Raw genomic sequence first — 21209 nt, 5'->3', positions numbered from 1 at the left:
TCAAAAATGTCAAATACACTAGTAAAATGTCCTATTTATAATAAACTAGCTACTAGGGTTTACATGAGTAAGTACTTGATGCATAAATCCACTTCCGGGGCCCACTTGGTGTGTGCTTGGGCTGAGCTTGAGTGTTACACGTGTAGAGGTCCTCCTTGGAGTTGAACGCCAGGTTTTGATCCATTTCTGGCGTTCAACTCTGGTTTTGGATCCTTTTCTGGCGCTGGACGCCAGAATTGGACAGAGAGCTGGCATTGAACACCATGTTACGTCATCTAAACTCGGACAAAGTATAAACTATTATATATTGCTGAAAAGACCTGGATGTCTACTTTCCAACGCAATTGGAAGCACGCCGTTTTGAGTTCTGTAGCTCCAGAAAATCCTTTTTGAGTGCAGGGAGGTCAGAATCCAACAGCATCAGCAGTCTTTCTTCAACCTCTGAATCTGATTTTTGCTCAAGTCCCTCAATTTCAGCCAGAAAATACCTGAAATTACAGAAAAATACACAAACTCATAGTAAAGTCCAGAAATGTGAATTTAACATAAAAACTAAGGAAAACATCCCTAAAAGTAGCTAAATCCTACTAAAAACATACTAAAAATAATGCCAAAAAGCGTATAAATTGTCCGCTCATCACAACACCAAACTTAAATTGTTGCTTGTCCCCAAGCAACTGAAAATCAAATAGGATAAAAAGAAGAGAATATACTATAAATTCCAAACTATCAATGAAACATAGCTCCAATCAGATGAGCGGGACTTATAGCTTTTTGCTTCTTGAATAGTTTTGGCATCTCACTTTATCCATTGAGGTTTAGAATGATTGTCATCTATAGGAACTCAGAGTTTAGATAGTGTTATTGATTCTCCTAGTTCAGTATGATGATTCTTGAACACAGCTTCTTTATGAGTCTTGGCCGTGGCCCTAAGCACTTTGTTTTCCAGTATTACCACCGGATACATAAATGCCACAGACACATAATTGGGTGAACCTTTTCAGATTGTGACTCAGCTTTGCTAAAGTCCCCAATTAGAGGTGTCCAGGGTTCTTAAGCACACTCTTTTTTTTTTTTTTGCTTTGGACCTTGACTTTAACCGCTCAGTCTCAAGTTTTCACTTGACACCTACACGCCACAAGCACATGGTTAGGGACAACTTGGTTTAGCCGCTTAGACCAGGATTTTATTCTTTTAGGTCCTCCTATCCACTGATGCTCAAAGCCTTGAGATCCTTTTTATTTGCCCTTGCCTTTTGGTTTTAAGGGTTATTGGCTTTTTTTTGCTTGCTTTTTCTTTTTCTTTCTATTTTTTTTCGCCTATTTTTTTTCTATTTTTTTCTGCAAGCTTTATTCTTTGCTGCTTTTTCTTGCTTCAAGAATCATTTTTAAGATTTTTCAGATTATCAAATAACATGTCTCCTAGTCATCATTCTTTCAAGAGCCAACATATTTAACATTCTTAAACAACAACTTCAAAAGACATATGCACTGTTCAAGCATTCATTCAGAAAACAAGAAGCATTGTCACCACATCAATATAATTAAGCTAAGTTCAAGGATAAATTCGAAACTCATGTACTTCTTGTTCTTTTGAATTAAAACATTTTTCATTTAAGAGAGGTGCTGGATTCATAGGACATTCATATCTTTAAGACAAAGTTACTAACTACTAATGATCATGTAATGGAGACACAAACACAGATAAGCACATAGCATAGAAAACGAAAAATAGAAGAAATAAGAACAAGGAATGAATCCACCTTAGTGATGGCGTTTCCTTCTTGAGGAACCAATGATGTCCTTGAGCTCTTCTATGTCTCTTCCTTGTCTTTGTTGCTCCTCTCTCATTACTTTTTGATCTTCTCTTATTTCATGAAGGATGATGGAGTGCTCTTGATGTTCCACCTTTAGTTGTCCCATGTTGGAACTTAACTCTTCTAGGGAGGTGTTGATTTGCTCCCAATAGTTTTGTGGAGGAAAATGCATTTGAGGCATCTCCGGGATCTCATGGTGATGAGCCTCATGCGCCTCTTGAGCTCCATGAATGGGCTCTCTTGCTTGCTCCATCTTTTTCTTAGTGATGGGCTTCTCTTCCTCAATGTGGATGTCTCCTTCTATGAAAGCTCCAGCTGAGTAACATAGATGGCAAATGAGGTGAGGAAAAGCTAACCTTGCCGTAGTGGAGGACTTGTCAGCTATTTTGTAGAATTCATTAGAGATGACTTCATGAACTTCTACTTCCTCTCCAATCATGATGCTATGGATCATGATGGCCCGATCTACAGTAACTTCAGATCGGTTGCTAGTGGGGATGATGGAGCATTGGATGAACTCCAACCATCCTCTAGCCACAGGCTTGAGGTCCAGCCTTCTTAGTTGAACCGGCTTGCCTTTGGAGTCAATCTTCCATTGAGCTCCTTCCACACATATGTCCATAAGGACTTGGTCCAACCTTTGATTAAAGTTGACCCTTCTAGTGTAGGGGCGCTCATCTCCTTGGATCATAGGCAAGTTAAACGCCAACCTCACATTTTCCGGACTAAAATCTAAGTAATTCCCCCGAACCATTGTAACATAGTTCTTTGGATTCGGGTTCTTACTTTGATCATGGTTCCTAGTGATCCATGCATTGGTATAGAACTCTTGAACCATTAGGATGCCGACTTGTTGGATGGGGTTTGTTAGAACTTCCCAACCTCTTCTTTGAATTTCATGTCGGATCTCCGGATACTCATTTCTTTTGAGTTTGAAAGGGACCTCGGGGATCACCTTCTTCTTGGCCACAACATCATAGAAGTGGTCTTGATGGGCTTTAGAGATGAATCTTTCCATCTCCCATGACTCGGATGTGGAAGCTTTTGTCTTCCCTTTTCCTTTTCTAGAGGATTCTCCGGTCTTAGGTGCCATCAATGGTAATGGAGAAACAAAAAGCTTATGCTTTTACCACACCAAACTTAGAATATTGCTCGTCCTCGAGCAATAAAAGAAAGAATAAATGAAGAAGAAGAAGAAATGGAGGAGAGGGAGAAGGGAAGGTGTTTCGGCCAAGAAGGGTATAGAGGGGTGTGTTGTGTAAATTTGATGAAGAATGGAGGGCTTTATATAGGGAAGGGAGGGGGGGTTAAGGTTCGGCCATATGGGTGGGTTTGGGTGGGAAATTGGTTTTGAATTTTGAATGTAGGTGGAGTTTATGAGGTAGGTTTATGGGGAAGAGTGTGTGGATGTGAGTGGTGAAGGGTTAATAGGGAAGAGGGATGGAGGTGATAGGTGAAGGGTTTTGGGGAAGAGTGTTTATGGGATTGTGTGAAAGAGGGGTGAGAAGATGTGAGTGGAGGTAGGTGGGGATCCTGTGGGGTCCACAGATCCTGAGGTGTTCAAGGAATTGCAACCTTGCACCAAATTGGGCATGTAAAATACCCTTGCACACAACTCTGGGCGTTCAGCGCCAGGTTGGTGGCCATTTTGGGCGTTCAACGCCCATTTACTAGCCATTTCTGGCGTTGAACGCCAGAACCATGCTTGTTCTGGGCGTTCAGCGCCAGCTTTCCTCCAGGGTGCAGTTCTGGCGTCCAGCGCCCAGATGCTGCCCATTTTGGGTGTTCAGCGCCCAGACACTGCCCATTTTGGGCGTTCAGCGCCAGAACCATGCTCTGTTCTGGCGCTGAACGCCAGACAGATGCTCCTCCAGGGTGTGATTTTTCTTCTGCTGTTTTTGATTCCGTTTTTAATTTTTCTATTTTTTTCGTGACTCCACATGATCATTAACCTAATAAAACATGAAAAACAATGAAAATAAAAATTAGATAAAAATTGGGTTACCTCCCAACAAGCGCTTCTTTAATGTCAATAGCTTGATAGTGGGCTCTCATGGAGCCTCACAGATGTGCAGAGCTTTGTTGAGACCTCCCAACACCAAACTTAGAGTTTGGATATGGGGGTTTGACACCAAACTTAGAGTTTGGTTGTGGCCTCCCAACACCAAACTTAGAGTTTGACTGTGGGGGCTTTAGTTGACTCTGCTTTGAGAGAAGCTTTCTGTGCTTCCTCTCCATGGATGCAGAAAGAGATCCTTGAGTTGCAAACACAAGGTTGTCCTCATTCAATTGAAGGACTAGTTCTCCTCTGTCCACATCAATCACAGCTCTTGCTGTGGCTAAGAAAGGTCTTCCTAGGATAATGGATTCATCCTCTTCCTTTCCAGTATCCAAGACTATGAAATCAGTAGGGATGTAAAGGCCTTCAACCTTTACTAACACGTCCTCTACCTGTCCATAAGCCTGTTTTCTTGAATTGTCTGCCATCTCTAGTGAGATTTTAGCAGCTTATACCCCATAGATTCCCAGTTTCTCTATTACAGCGAGGGGCATGAGGTTTATCCCTAAACCAAGGTCACACAGAGCCTTAAAGATCATGGTGCCTATGGTGCAAGGTATCAAGAACTTTCCAGGATCCTGTTTCTTCTGAGGCAATGTTAGTTGATCCAGATCACTTAGTTCATTGGTGAACAAGGGAGGTTCATCTTCCCAAGTCTCATTGCCAAATAGTTTGGCATTCAGCTTCATGATTGTACCAGAAAACTTGGCAGTTTGCTCTTCAGTAACATCCTCATTCTCTTCAGAAGAGGAATACTCATCAGAGCTCATGAAGGGCATAAGGAGGTTTAATGGAATCTCTATGGTCTCTAGATGAGCCTCAGGTTCCCTTGGTTCCTCAGAGGGAACCTCCTTATTGATCACTGGACATCCCAGGAGGTCTTCCTCCTTGGGATTCACGTCCTCCTTTCCCTCTTTGGGTTCGGCCATTTTGGTTATGTCAATGGCCTTGCATTCTCCTTTTGAATTTTCTTCTGTATTGCCTGGGAGAGTACTAGGAGGGATTTCAGTGATCCTTTTACTCAGCTGGCCCACTTGTGCCTCTAAATTTCTAATTGAAGACCTTGTTTCATTCATGAAACTTACAGTGGCCTTAGACAGATCAGAGACTAAGTTTGCTAAATTAGAAGTATTTTGTCCAGGGTTCTCTGTCTGTTGCTAAGTTGATGATGGAAAAGGCTTGCTATTGCTAAACCTGTTTCTTCCACCATTATTAAAGCCTTGTTGAGGCTTTTAATCCTTCCATGAGAAATTTGGATGATTTCTCCATGATGAGTTATAGGTGTTTCCATAAGGTTCACCTAAGTAATTTACCTCTGCTATTGCAGGGTTTTCAGGATCATAAGCTTCTTCTTCAGAAGATGCCTCTTGAGTACTGTTGGATGCAGCTTGCATTCCATTCAGACTCTGAGAGATCATATTGACTTGCTGAGTCAATATTTTATTCTGAGCCAATATGGCATTCAGAGTATCAATTTCAAGAACTCCCTTCTTCATAGGCGTCCCATTACTCACAGGATTCCTTTCAGAAGTGTACATGAACTGGTTGTTAGCAACCATCTCAATGAGTTTTTGAGCTTCTGCAGGCGTTTTCTTTAGGTGAATGGATCCACCTGCAGAAGTATCCAATGACATCTTAGCTAAATCAGACAGACCATCATAGAATATGTTCAGGATGGTCCATTCTGAAAGCATGTCAGAAGGACACTTTTTGGTCAGTCCTTTGTATCTATCCCAAGCTTCATAGAGGGATTCACCTTCCTTCTGTCTGAAGGTTTGAACATCCACTCTAAGCTTGCTCAGCTTTTGAGGAGGAAAGAACTTGGCTAAGAAAGCCTTGACCAGCTTATCCCAAGAGTTCAAGCTGTCTTTAGGTTGAGAATCCAACCATATTCTAGCTCTGTCTCTTACGGCAAAAGGGAAAAGCATGAGCCTATAGACTTCAGGATCTACTCCATTAGTCTTAACAGTATCACATATCTGCAAGAATTCAGTTAAGAACTGAAAAGGATCTTCAGATGGAAGTCTATGAAACTTGCAGTTTTGCTGCATCAGAGAAACTAATTGAGGTTTCAGCTCAAAGTTGTTTGCTCCAGTGGCAGGAATGGAGATGCTTCTTCCATGTAAATTGGAATTAGGTGCAGTAAAGTCACCAAGCATCCTCCTTTCATTATTATTATTTTCGGCTGCCATCTCCTCTTCCTGTTCGAAAATTTTTGACAGGTGCTTGCTGGTTTGTTGTAATTTAGCTTCTCTTAGTTTCCTCTTTAGAGTCCTTTCAGGTTCTGGATCTGCTTCAACAAGAATGTTCTTGTCCTTGCTCCTGCTCATATGACAAAGAAGAGGGCACAGAAAAATAATAATAATAGTGGGGATCCTTTTTACCACAGTATAGAGGTTCCCTTATGTGAGTAGAAGAAAAGAAGAAGGAATTCGAACACAGATAGAAGGGGGGTTCGAATTTGGTGAGGAAGAGATGTTAGTAGATGAATAAATAAATAGAATAAGATGAGAGAGAAGGAGAATTTTCGAAAATTATTTTTGAAAAAGAGTTAGTGATTTTCGAAAATTGTTTTTGAAAAAGGTTAGTATTTTTTTCGAAAATTCAAATAAAAAATAAAATAATTAGTTAATTAAAAAGAAATTTTTGAAAAAGAGAGAAGATATTTTCTAAAATTAGAGAGAGAGAGAGTTAGTTAGGTAGTTTTGAAAAAGATAAGAAACAAACAAAAAGTTAGTTAGTTAGTTGAAACAAATTTTGAAAAGATAGGAAGTTAGGAAGTTAGAAAAGATATTTTGAAATCATATTTTTGAAAAAGATAAGATGAGAAGATATTTTTGAAAAGATATGATTGAAATTAGTTTTTGAAAAAGATTTGATTTTTAAAAATTACAATTAATGACTTGATTCACAAGAAATCACAAGATATGATTCTAGAATTTAAAGTTTGAATCTTTCTTAACAAGTAAGTAACAAACTTGAAATTTTTGAATCAAAACATTAATTGGTGTTGTTATTTTCGAAAATTTGATATAAAAATAAGAAAAAGATTTTTGAAAAATATTTTTTAGAATTTTCGAAAATAACTAAGAAAAATGAAAAAGATTTGATTTTTGAAAAAGATTTTTGAAAAAGATAGAATTTTTAAAATGAAATTTTGATTTGACTCATAAAAACAACTAGATTTAAAAAATTTTTGAAAAAGTCAAATCTAATTTTCGAATTTATGAGAGAGAAAAAGGGAAAGATATTTTTTTGATTTTTGAATTTTTATGATGAAGGGGAAAACAAGAAAAATGATGCAATGCATGAAAGTTATGGATCAAAACATGAATGCATGCAAGAATGCTATGAATGTCAAGATGAACACCAAGAACACTATGAATGTCAAGATGAACATCAAAGACACAATTTTGAAAAATTTTTTTATGCAAAGAAAACATGCAAGACACCAAACTTAGAATTCTTTAATGCTTAGGAACTAAGGATTCAAGAATGCATATGAAAAACAAGAAAAGACACAAAACATGCAAATGCAAAGATCAAACAAGAAGACTTACCAAGAACAACTTGAAGATCATGAAGAACACTATGAATGCATGAAACTTTCGAAAAATGCAAGATGCACATGCAATTGACACCAAACTTATAACATGACTCAAGACTCAAACATGAAACACAAAAATATTTTTGATTTTTATGATTTTCTAATTTTTTTGGTTTTTTCGAAAATTATTTAGAAAAAGAAAAATAAGGATTCCAAAATTTTTAATATGAATTCCAGGAATCTTGCATTGTTAGTCTAAAGCTTCAGTCCAGGAATTAGACATGGCTCACTAGCCAGCCAAGCTTTCAATGAAAGCTCCGGTCCAAAACACTAGACATGGCCAATGGCCAGCCAAGCTTTAGCATATAATTCAGACATGACATGCCTGACATACCCTACAGTCGTATAACAGCTGATGGTTGGAAGCCTCAGTCCAAAAGAATTTAGACATGGCTTTACAGCCAGCCAGGCTTCACATGCTTCATGAAACACTAGAATTCATTCTTAAAAATTCTGAATAAATTTTTTTTTTGAAAACATTTTTATTTTTTCGAAAACAAATGAGAAAATTTTGAAAGATTTTTGAAAAAATTTTTGAAAATAAAACAAAAAGAAAATTACCTAATCTGAGCAACAAGATGAACCGTCAGTTGTCTAAACTCAAACAATCCCCGGCAACGGCGCCAAAAACTTGGTACGTGGAATCGTGACTACACTTTAATTATGTAAAATTCATTGCTCTTTCTTTCCCTGGCAATGACGCCAAAAACATGATGCCAATACCATGGTTCACAACTCCGTGTAACTGACCAGCAAGTGCACTGGGTCGTCCAAGTAATACCTTACGTGAGTAAGGGTCGAATCCCACGGAGATTGTTGGTATGAAGCAAGCTATGGTCACCTTGTAAATCTCAGTCAGGCAGATATAAAATAGTAATTGGGTTTTCGAAAATAGATAATAAAATAAGGATAGAGAGACTTATGTAAATCATTGGTGAGAAATTCAAATAAGCGTATAGAGATGCTTTCGTTCCTCTGAACCTCTGCTTTCCTGCTGTCTTCATCCAATCAGTCTTACTCCTTTCCATGGCTGGCTTTATGTAATGCATCCCATTGTCAATGGCTACTTTCAGTCTTCTCTCGGGAAAATGATCCAAATGCCCTGTCACGGCATGGCTAATCGTCTGGAGGCATCACCCTTGTCAATGGTTACATTATATCTTCTCAGTGAAAATGGTCAACGCACCCTGTCACGTCACGGCTATTCATCTGTCGGTTCTCGATCATGCTGGAATAGGATTTACTATCCTTTTGCGTCTGTCACTAATGCCCAGCAATCGCGAGTTTGAAGCTCGTCACAGTCATTCAATCATTGAATCCTACTCGGAATACCACAGACAAGGTTTAGACTTTTCAGATTCTCTTGAATGCCGCCATCATTCTAGCTTACGCCACGAAGATTCTGATTAAGAGATCTAAGAGATAATCATTCAGTCTAATGTAGAACGGAAGTGGTTGTCAGGCACGCGTTCATAGTGAATGATGATGATTGTCACGTTCATCACATTCAGGTTGAAGTGCGAATGAATATCTTAGAAGCGAAACAAGTTGAATTGAATAGAAAACAGTAGTACTTTGCATTAATCTTTGAGGAACAGCAGAGCTCCACACCTTAATCTATGGAGTGTAGAAACTTTACCGTTAAAAATACATAAGTGAAAGGTCCAGGCATGGCCGAGGTGGCCAGCCCCCTAAACGTGATCTAAGATAGCATACAACTGATCAAAGATGTCAAATACACTAGTAAAATGTCCTATTTATAATAAACTAGCTACTAGGGTTTACATGAGTAAGTACTTAATGCATAAATCCACTTCCGGGGCCCACTTGGTGTGTGCTTGGGCTGAGCTTGAGTGTTGCACGTGTAGAGGTCATCCTTGGAGTTGAACGCCAGGTTTTGATCCATTTCTGGCGTTCAACTCTGGTTTTGGATCCTTTTCTGGTGCTAGATGCCAGAATTGGGTAGAGAGCTGGCGTTGAACGCCAGTTTACGTCATCTAAACTCGGCCAAACTATGGACTATTATATATTTTTGGAAAGACCTGGATGTCTACTTTCCAACGCAATTGGAAGCATGCCGTTTTGAGTTCTGTAGCTCCAGAAAATCCATTTTGAGTGCACGGAGGTCAGAATCCAACAGCATCAGCAGTCCTTCTTCAACCTCTGAATCTGATTTTTGCTCAAGTCCCTCAATTTCAGCCAGAAAATACCTGAAATCACAGAAAAACACACAAACTCATAGTAAAGTCCAGAAATGTGAATTTAACATAAAAACTAAGGAAAACATCCCTAAAAGTAGCTAAATCCTACTAAAAATATACTAAAAACAATGCCAAAAAGCGTATAAATTATCCGCTCATCAACACACATTATCCTCAAGAAGCCTCGTTAACTCCCACGTTAACCTAGTTAACGTGGAAGTTAACGTGAAGAAGAAAAGGTTGTCGACAACGTTAGTGACACCAAACATTGTCACTAACATTGGAAGGAGCTAACACAAGCCACAATGAGCCACGTTAACTTAGTTAACGTGGGAGCTAACGTGAGGAGAGGGATGATGAGCCAACGTTCGTGACAGTCAACATTGTCACTAACGTTGGAGATGGCTAGCACAGCCACGTTAGAAGCCACGTTAACCTAGTTAACGTGGACTCTAACGTGGGAGCTAAGGGGCACATTGGAACGTTAGTGACAATGTTAAGTGTCACTAACGTTCTCGAAGGTTGGAAAGCCTACGTTAAAGGAGTCACGTTAACTAAGTTAACGTGGACTCTAACGTAAGGAAGGGGGAGACTTCTCAACGTTATTGGGAAAGTTGAGTCCCAATAACGTGTGCGAAGGACATAGAGGCAACGTTAGTGGCAAGGTTTGTGCCACTAACGTTGAGGTTAACGTGGCTCTTACTTGGGTGAGGAACATTAGTGAAAAAGTTGAATATCACTAACGTTCTCGAACCCATATTTTCACTGAACGTTAACACCACTAACGTCCTGAGCTAAAGTCTCTGCCCACTTCACACTTTCTCTCTGCAAAGTAAAGCTGAGCCCAATGAAGAAGAGAACTGCTTCAAACTCAAGATCCAAAGGCCCATACCCAAGACTTGAAGAATCAACTAGAAGAACAGAAGAGTAGTATATATAGGAGTAGCTTTGAATTATTTTGGGGAGTTGGAAATTATAGGGAGCCTCTTGGCATAGAACTACTCTCTGTATTTACTTTCTCTGCACTTCTAGTTTCATCATGTATTCTCCATCTTTGTTTTCATTTTCCAGAGCTATGAACAACTAAACCCCTTTCATTGGGTTAGGGAGCTCTGTTGTAATTTGATGGATCAATACTAATTTTCATTATTCTTCTTCTATCTTTTCTCTTGATTTTACTTGAAAGCTTTCGATCTGCATCCAATTGAGTAGTTATCTTAGAAAAGAAGCTATTCAAACTTGGATCTCTTCTGAACCTTGAAAGAGGAATGAAGAGATCAAGCTAGAAATGCTTTCTCATGCTGGACCAAATTGGGTATGGATGGATATGTGACTATAATCCTCTAATTACTTGATTTGGGAAATGCATGTGGTATAATCAGTGACCACACTTCATCTCTTCTCATGAGCAATTGACCAAGGAATTGGCTATTGATCAAGATTTGAGAGATTGGATTACAAGAAATTGTAATTCGATCAATTAAGATTGCCAAGGAGACCAATGAGTGCATTGATTGAGGAAGAGATGAAAATGAAATTGATCCGGAGAATGCAACATCTCCTAAGCCCAATGAATTCCCCATTTCTGATCTCACCCATTCTCTTTACTTTCTGTTATTTTCTTTTATGAGCAATTCCCCCATTCCCATTTACAATTCTGCAATTTACTTTCAGTCATTTACTTTCAGTTCTTTAATTCTAGCATTTACTTTTTCTGCCATTTACTTTCTCGCCATTTTATTTTCTGCAATTCTCAACTCAAATTCTGGATTCGCTCAACTAGAACATTCCTCTAATTAAAGTTGCTTGATCAATCAATCCTTGTGGGATTCGACCTCACTCTATTGTGAGTTTTTACTTGACGACAAATTCGGTACACTTGCCAAAGGAAATTTGTTACGGGACAAGCTTTCCGTGCATCAAGTTTATGGCGCCGTTGCCGGGGATTGATTTTGCATCGACAATGATTAAATTGGAGGATTACTAGATTGAGAATTTTATTTTTGTTTGATTTAATTTTCTGTTTGAGTCATCTACTTTCTGTTTTAGTTAATTTCTTCCCTTCCCCCTACTTTTTCTTTGTTATTTACCATTCATTTGACTAACCCACTAACTGTTTGATATATTGCATCACTCACACTAACAGTATTTCTGACAGAAATACTTTCTGCACCTATTCTCTTTGCTTGTACTTGTTGGTTGTATGACAGGGAGAAGAAGCGGAGCTTCAACTTCCTTTGATTCTGAACCTGAGAGGATCTTTCTGAGACTAAGAAGGGAGGCAAGAGAAAAACGTGTAGTTGGTGCTGAGGAAGAGGAGGAATACTTTGAACCAAACATGGAAGAAAACATGGAAAACCATCATGAAGAAGAGGCTCACAACCATGGCGGAGGAGGTCGAGCAAACCATGCTGGGGAGGATAGAAGAGTTTTAGGCTCTTACATCAATCCAAACCCAGGAAACTGTGGAAGTAGCATTCAAAAGCTAACCATCCATGCCAACAATTTTGAACTGAAGCCACAGCTCATCACCCTTGTTCAGAACAACTGTTCGTTCGGAGGAAGTGTCCAAGAGGATCCCAATCAACATCTAAACCTTCCTGAGAATATGTGACACAGTGAAGTCTAATGGTGTTCATCCTGACGCCTATAGACTGCTCTTATTTCCATTCTCGCTCAAGGATAAGGCAGCCAAGTGGCTGGAGTCTTTCCCAAAGGAGAGCTTGACAACTTGGGAAGATGTGGTGAACAAATTCTTAGCAAGATTTTACCCTCCTCAACGAATCAATAGGCTGAGAGCTGAGGTCCAAACTTTCAGGCAACAAGATGGTGAGACTCTGTATGAAGCATGGGAGAGGTTTAAGGACCTAACAAGGAGGTGTCTACCTGACATGTTCAACGAATGGGTGCAGCTGCACATTTTCTATGAAGGGCTCTCTTATGAGTCAAAGAAGGCCGTAGACCATTCATCCGGAGGATCTTTGAACAAGAAGAAGACCATTGAGGAGGCCATAGATGTCATTGAAACTGTAGCAGAGAACGACTACTTCTATGCTTCCGAAAGAGGGAACACTAGAAGAGTGATGGAGCTAAACAATGTAGATGCTCTGCTGGCTCAGAACAAGCTCATTACTAAGCAGCTGGCTGACCTCACCAAGAAGATGGATAGGAACCAAGTAGCAGCAGTCACCACTTCATCCACAACTCAAGAAGGAGTGAATCAAGAAACAGAGGGTAATCAGGAGCAAGCCAACTACATTGGGAATTCACCTAGGCAAAACCATGATCCATACTCCAAGACCTACAACCCTGGATGGAGGAATCACCCAAACTTTGGGTGGAGAAATCAACAAGACCAAAACCTTGATCAAAGATGCCCAAATCCAAACAATGCAGCCCACCAACGCTTCACATCTAGACCATATCAACACCCCCATAACAACACCTCTCCACATTCATATCAAGGCCAAAATAACCCTCCCCAGCCTGACCTATCATCATTTGATGAAAGACTCTCGAGGATTGGGAATCTACTTGAAGGCATAGGCAAGCAGATTCAAGACAACAAGGTGTTCAAGGAGAAAGTGCGAGCCAATTTCAAGAACCAGGGAGAAATAATCAAGAGGTTGGAATCTCAAGTGGGGTATCTCTCTGAGCAAATTCCCAAACCCACAGATGGATTCCCAAGTGACACAGAAAAGAATCCAAGAGGTGAAACAAAGAAAGTAAGATAGGAAGATTGTAAGATGGTCACTGTAAGTGATAAGGAGACTGAGGACAAACCAAGCAAGCTGTCAGAACAACCTGAAGATACCCCAGTAGAGAAGAAGGAAAAAGAATACCAAGAACCAGAAATATCAAAACAGGAGCTGCTGAGACTCTATGCACCTTTTCCCCAGCTACTCAATGGTGCTGTGGAGAAGAGAATATACTCAAGATTTCTTGACTTGTTTGCATCTCTGCATGTGAACATACCATTCATCAAGACTATCCAACAAATGCCCGCGTACATCAAGTATATGAAGGAGCTGCTTCCCAGGAAAAGCTCACTCAAGGGAGGCCAAACTATAGTGATGAACAAGGAGTGCAGTGCCCTCATTCAACCGCAGTTGCCTACAAAAAGAAAAGATCCAGGGAGCTTTCATATCCCCTGTGCCATAGGAGAAACAATGTTTGATAAAGCACTCTGCGATTTGGGAGCGAGCATCAACTTAATGCCCTTATCCCTGGTGAAGAGGCTGAAGATCAATGAGATAATGCCCACAGATGTAGTCATCAGGCTGGCTGACAAAACTAAAAAACAAGCAATAGGGGTGGTGGAAAATGTGTTGTTAAAGGTTGGGAAATACTTCCTCCCAACAGACTTTATCATCCTGGACATGGAAGAGAGTCACACTCACCCAATCATATTGGGAAGACCATTCCTAGATACAGCCAGAGCACTCATAGATGTGGAGCAAGGGGAGCTAATATTGAGGATCCATGATGAACGACTCAGCTTTAATGTCTTCAAACTCTCACAAGAAGCAGACCAAGAGAACAAAGAACCAAGCAAAGATCATGATGAGATGCTGAAAGAGGAAGCAAGCACTGAAGCACAACCAGCCCAACTGGGAAAGCCCTTGGTTGATGAACAAGGAAATAAGCAGCTGTCACAGCTCAAGGAAAAGCTAGAGGAACCTAAACCACCAGAGACATGTGAAGACAACAACAAAATTTCCTTAGAAGAAGAAGCCACAAAGAGCAAGGCAACATCAAAAGGGACAAAGAAGAAGGTACCAAGGGGGTGGAGGAATAAGAAGATCCCTACGAAAAACTTCTGTCCAGGGGATAAAGTGATCTCAGCTTATTTCCCGGATATCCCCCCTAATCTCCCCACTGTACCATCTCAGTTACCTAAGGTCTTCACCATCAACAGAGTTCTCTCCTTGGAACATGTGGAGATCATTGATACAACCAATGGGTATAAGTCCAAGGCAAGAGGGGAGGACTTGAAACATTATCAACCTCCCTGATGAAAGAGAAACGTCAAGCTAATGACGCTAAAGAAGTGCTTCATGGGAGGCAACTCATGTTTTATATGCCTTTAGAAAATAGTGAATAAGTCAATATCCATGAATTCCAACCCAAACTTGACAAACACTTGGTGAAATCCTTATTATGCAATATATAATGAAGAACAAGTTTGGTGTTCAAAGCATACCAAGAAAGCATGAATGCAACTGAGAGCACGCTAGTCTTGGAGCTTTGAACAGAACTTTTCATCACAGTGCTTCAAAGTAAGTTTGGTGTCACCCCATGGTGCCACCAAAATGCATATAAGGATACACAGTTAGTTAGTTAGTTGGAGTTCATGAATAAACAATCTAATCTTTTCTTCCCTTTATTATTCTAGCCGTAACATTTAAATTGATCCTTTATGATATTAATTCTTACTTTTCTTATTTTATCTTTATAGGGAAAAGGAGAGGAGCATTGAAGGAAATTGATTGGACAATGAAATGAAGAAGGTTCGGACACCACAAAAGGAAGGACTGCACACTTGTTCTAAAAAGGGAAGGCATTGGAAAATGTTGCCATGAAACATTGAAAAGAGTGGGACCCTTGAAGACCGAGCAATCTCCATCATAAAGTGATGATCCTTGTCCTTTCTCCATGCACAACCCCAACCGTCCATCAAACAACCACTCCATCAATCCACACCCTCCATTTACTCACGACCTCTCTATATAAGTGATCCTTGTTCCGTACCCCACTCTTCAAACCTCTCCATTTCGGATTCTCCTTCACTCCCTTCATTGCACTCAACCCTAAAAACATTCTCCACACCCTTGCCAACATCACACATTAACCCTCATTTATGGCATCTTCGAGCTCTAAAAGAAGGAAGGGAAAGGAACCTATGGAGCAACACCCGTATGATGAAAAGAGATTCAAAAGCTTGCATCATGCATTGCAATACGGGTGGATGGTTGATAAGGAAATCATCTATGAGCTGGGATTTCAAGTTAGGAAAATTGAGTGTCCCGAAATCACAACGAAGGTAGAAAAGAGAATATGGGAGCTCCTCACTGATCCGGTCATTAAGGTGAATGCAAATCTCATAAGAGAGTTTTATGCAAATGCGGTCCGATATGATAAGGCAGATGAGTCATATACAAGCTTTGTAAGAGGAAAGATTGTGGATTTTGGTCCCATGAGTGTCATGAGAGCATTAAAGCTACGGTCCATACTATTTGAAGAAGAGAGCTATCATTCAAGAATGGACAACAACCCCAATCATGACCAGATTGTACAAGACATTTGTGTACCAGGAGCTGACTGGGAAAGATATGCAGATAGGAGACCAAGGTTCATCAAGAGAGCAGATCTCACCCCTGAAGCAAAAGGGTGGTTCGAAATTGTAAGGAGGTCAATCCTCCCAGCATCGAACAACTCGGAGGTGAATCTCAAGAGAGCCACACTGGTGCACTGTATACTCAAAGGAGGAGAGATCAAGGTTCATGATCTCATAGCAGAAGGCATTAGAAAAATGGCAGAGAAAAGTGACTCAAGAGGAACGTTAGGTTACCCCAGCACTATTTACCGACTATGCAAGAAAGTTGGGGTGGAGTTTGAAGATGAGGACCCAGTGTGGATAAAAGAGGGCATTCCAATAACCATTCGACGGATGCATGCCACCGCACCCCCTGCCTCCACGGAAGCAAAGAAAGAGGACAGCTCCTCAAGCAGTAGAAGGACAAGTCTTAGAGGGGCAAGCCCCAGCTACCTTGGATATGCACCAATTGCAGGAAGCTATTGATGGGCTATCTCAACAATATTTGGAGAGCCAAGGAGCACAGCGAGAGCTTCAACTACAGATGATGGGGCAGCAAGAGGAGTCACTCTCAAGATGGATGACTCAACAAGGGGAGTGGCAAAAGCGAATGATGGATCAGCAACTAAGTCAAGGACAACAATGGAGTGAACATTCCACATGATGGAACAAAGGCAAAATGAGCAATAAGAATCCATCCAGAGGCTAATCAACATCCAAGCACATCAAGGTGCACATATACATGAGATGCATCGAAGACAAATAGAACAGGCAGAACTATTGGACGAGCAAAGGGCATTCGCAGAAGGAGTTTACCTGAGTGAAACTGGGCATCATATAAATACTCAAGCCAGGCTCGATTACTTGGTAGGACAGCTGCCTATATTGCATCTAGGAATCACAAGGTATGAAGAAATGAGGGATGAATTAGCACGAGAAGAAAGACAAAGGGTGAAGAGAGTCATGAATCAGTGAGAAAGGCACTTGAGGATTGGAAGCAAGCAAGATTGGCCCGGATGCGAGGGAATGCAAGAGGACACAAAGAAGACAAACAAGGAGGAAAGCATGGGCATCCACAAGAGTAAAAGGTGGTGGAGTTCCTTCTTTGGTCCATCTTTCTCTATGCTTTAAATAAGGAAGATCTTGTGTGAAATAGAACTTGCTTCCATGTTAGTTTAAACCTTTTTCAATTCTATCTTTTAAGTTTTTGTGTTGAAAAGGTCTATGTTTGCTGGTCCTTATGTCACTGCATCATCTCCTTACTTACTTGTATGCTTGTCCCTTTGAATCAAATGAAAAGAGAATAAGTGTTTCTAAAGACCAGAGAGGAATTCATGCTTTGGAGTGAGTTCATGAGTTTATGGTATGGTCATAAGTTAGCTAAGTTGGTTCAACCATAAGGTGGGAAGACAACTATTTGTCAGGAATACTATGCTTGAGACACACCCCATGAAACTAGCTAAATAAGAAGATCCTAATAAGAAAAAGGGAAAGAACAATAAAGGCTGAAGAATAAAAGAAAAAGAGTAAGCAATAAGGCTAGGCACCAATGGTTTTAACCTTGAGGCATGTGTCTGTGGTGCTCCTGTGTGAGGGATCTACTTGGATGAATAAACTCTTAGAGGTGCCTTATCACTTGGTAACTTGGGTTAACTAACCCGGGATTATCAACTGAAAGTCCACTATCAAGAGTAACCCTTACCACAGAGCATTTAGTAGCCCAAAGAGGTGTTGGACACCAAGGTCTCAAGAAAAGAAAATAAATAAACTATGTGCCTGTGGTGTGAATGTATGGGGGAGAGACTTGAGCAAGTAAGTCCTTAGGGGTGCTTCAACACCTAGCACCTTGAACCAACTGGTTCGGGAGTGTTGGCTGAAAGCTTATTTTAAAGAGTTGCCCCCTTACAGAGCACTTAGCTTAAGAACAAAAATAAGCCCTGAAATAACAACAAAATGATCAATGAATAAAAGTCTCATGGGATGCAATCACAGTAAGTATTCTAGGACATGATAAAGGTCTGAAAGCCAGGAATGAACCTAAGTTGCTATGCATGAAACCACCATAAAACCAGGGATATGACTTCCACAAGAATGACTCATTTCTCTTGGCATTCCATTCATCATTCTCTTGCTCCAGTACTTGCTTAGGGACAAGCAAGCTTTAAGTTTGGTGTTGTGATGCCAGGGCATTTTGGCCAGTTTCACTGACCTTTTCTTTACTGTTTTTAGGGTAGTTTCATGCATTTCCTTAGGAAATAAGCTAGTTTTGGGTAGATATTCACTTACATCTTGATTCAAGCATACATTGTGCACTTTACATAATTTCATGAGGTTTTTGCATAAATTTAAGGACAAATTGGATGTTGCAATTCCCATGACTTGGACTAGAACTTTGATGCACTTTATTGCTTGATTTCAAGACAAAAGAAGCAAAGAAGAACCACATTAGTGGCAACGTTAGTTACACTAACGATGACACTAACGTGGAATGGGAGTAACTTGCAAAGTTAATGAGAAAAGTCATTGCCAATAACGCTCTCGAAGCCATCATTGCCCACGTTAAGAGTCACGTTAACTAAGCTAACGTGAACTCTAACGTGGAAGAAAAGACATGGGGCCAACATTAGTGACACTTAACATTATCACTAATGTTGGGCCAAGCTCATAAGTGGCCACGTTAGTAGCCACGTTAACTTAGTTAACGTGGCCTCTAACGTTATGAAGAAAAGGGGACGCCAACGTTAGTGTCATTCAACTTTCTCACTAACATTGGCCAAGTCACAAGAAGCCACGTTAACTCCCACGTTAACCTAGTTAACGTGGAAGCTAACGTGAAGAAACTAGGTGGTCGACAACGTTAGTGACACCAAACATTGTCACTAACGTTGGGATGAACACACACTATCCCCAAGAAGCCACGTTAACTGCCACGTTAACCTAGTTAACGTGGAAGTTAACGTGAAGAAGAAAAGGTTGTCGACAACGTTAGTGACACCAAACATTGTCACTAACGTTGGAAGGAGCCAACACAAGCCACAATGGGCCACGTTAACTCCCACGTTAACTTAGTTAACGTGGGAGCTAACGTGAGGAGAGGGATGATGAGCCAACGTTACTGACATTCAACATTGTCACTAACGTTGGAGATGGCTAGCACAGCCACGTTAGTGACAATGTTAAGTGTCACTAACGTTCTCGAAGGTTGGAAAGCCTACGTTAAAGGAGCCACGTTAACTAAGTTAACGTGGACTCTAACGTAGGGAAGGGGGAGACTTCTCAACGTTATTGGGAAAGTTGAGTCCCAATAACGTGTGCGAAGGACATAGAGGCAACGTTAGTGGCAAGGTTTATGCCACTAACGTTGAGGTTAACGTGGCTCTTACTTGGGTGAGGAACATTAGTGAAAAAGTTGAATGTCACTAACGTTCTCGAACCCATATTTTCACTGAACGTTAACACCACTAACGTCCTGAGCTAAAGTCTCTGCCCACTTCACACTTTCTCTCTGCAAAGTAAAGCTGAGCCCAATGAAGAAGAGAACTGCTTCAAACTCAAGATCCAAAGGCCCATACCCAAGACTTGAAGAATCAACTAGAAGAATAGAAGAGTAGTATATATAGGAGTAGCTTTGAATTATTTTGGGGAGTTGGAAATTATAGGGAGCCTCTTGGCATAGAACTACTCTCTGTATTTACTTTCTCTGCACTTCTAGTTTCATCATGTATTCTCCATCTTTGTTTTCATTTTCCAGAGCTATGAACAACTAAACCCCTTTCATTGGGTTAGGGAGCTCTGTTGTAATTTGATGGATCAATACTAATTTTCATTATTCTTCTTCTATCTTTTCTCTTGATTTTACTTGAAAGCTTTCGATCTTCATCCAATTGAGTAGTTATCTTGGAAAAGAAGCTATTCAAACTTGGATCTCTTCTGAACCTTGAAAGAGGAATGAAGAGATCAAGCTAGAAATGCTTTCTCATGCTGGACCAAATTGGGTATGGATGGATATGTGACTATAATCCTCTAATTACTTGATTTGGGAAATGCATGTGGTATAATCAGTGACCACACTTCATCTCTTCTCATGAGCAATTGACCAAGAAAATGGCTATTGATCAAGATTTGAGAGATTGGATTACAAGAAATTGTAATTCGATCAATTAAGATTGCCAAGGAGATCAATGAGTGCATTGATTGAGGAAGAGATGAAAATGAAATTGATCCGGAGAATGCAACATCTCCTAAGCCCAATGAATTCCCCATTTCTGATCTCACCCATTCTCTTTACTTTCTGTTATTTACTTTTATGAGCAATTCCCCCATTCCCATTTACAATTCTGCAATTTACTTTCAGTCATTTACTTTCAGTTCTTTAATTCTAGCATTTACTTTTTCTGCCATTTACTTTCCCGCCATTTTATTTTCTGCAATTCTCAACTCAAATTCTGGATTTGCTCAACTAGAACATTCCTCTAATTAAAGTTGCTTGATCAATCAATCCTTTTGGGATTCGACCTCACTCTATTGTGAGCTTTTACTTGACGACAAATTCGGTACACTTGCCGAAGGAAATTTGTTACGAGACAAGTTTTTCGTGCATCACCAGCATTCGCGAGTTTGAAGTTCGTCACAGTCATTCAATCCCTTAATCCTACTCGGAATACCACAGACAAGGTTTAGACTTTCCGGATTCTCAAGAATGGCGGTCCATGGGTTCTAACTTATACCACGAAGACACTAATAACTTGGACTCGGTCCCCTGTATTAGATATCCAAGAGATATCCATTCAATCTAAGGTAGAACGGAAGTGGTTGTCAGGCACGCATTCATAAGTTGAGAATGATGATGACTGTCACGATCATCACATCCATCATATTGAAGTGCGAATGAATATCTTAGAAGCGGAATAAGTTGAATTGAATAGAAAAACAGTAGTACTTTGCATTAATCTTTGAGGAACAGCAGAGTTCCACACCTTAATCTATGGAGTGTAGAAACTCTACCGTTGAAAATACATAAGTGATAAGGTTCAGGCATGGCCGAATGGCCAGCCCTCACAAAATTCTAAGATAGCATAAAACTAATCAAAAGATTCTCAGATGTAAATACAATAGTAAAAAGTCCTATTTATACTAAACTAGTTACTAGAGTTTACAGAAATAAGTAAATGATGCAGAAATCCACTTATGGAGCCCACTTGGTGTATGCT

General features: G+C 40.2%; 2 non-coding genes across 2 annotated transcripts; one reads left to right on the top strand and one right to left on the bottom strand.

The window, feature by feature from the left end:
• The first annotated feature begins 5563 nt into the window (after window positions 1–5563).
• LOC148565652 (small nucleolar RNA R71) lies at window positions 5564–5671 on the top strand. The gene has a single exon (XR_015883940.1). It is a non-coding gene; the product is annotated as a small nucleolar RNA R71 (small nucleolar RNA).
• A 6801-nt stretch (window positions 5672–12472) lies between these two features.
• Window positions 12473–12576, bottom strand: LOC148565651 (small nucleolar RNA R71). The gene has a single exon (XR_015884012.1). It is a non-coding gene; the product is annotated as a small nucleolar RNA R71 (small nucleolar RNA).
• Between the last annotated feature and the right edge of the window lie 8633 nt (window positions 12577–21209).

Source organism: Arachis ipaensis, chromosome B5 (assembly GCF_059453495.1).
Source record: "Arachis ipaensis isolate K30076 ecotype BB chromosome B5, ASM5945349v1, whole genome shotgun sequence".
Lineage (NCBI taxonomy): Eukaryota > Viridiplantae > Streptophyta > Magnoliopsida > Fabales > Fabaceae > Arachis > Arachis ipaensis.
Note: the sequence above shows the minus strand (reverse complement) of the source record. Positions and strands in the feature narration are given on the sequence as shown.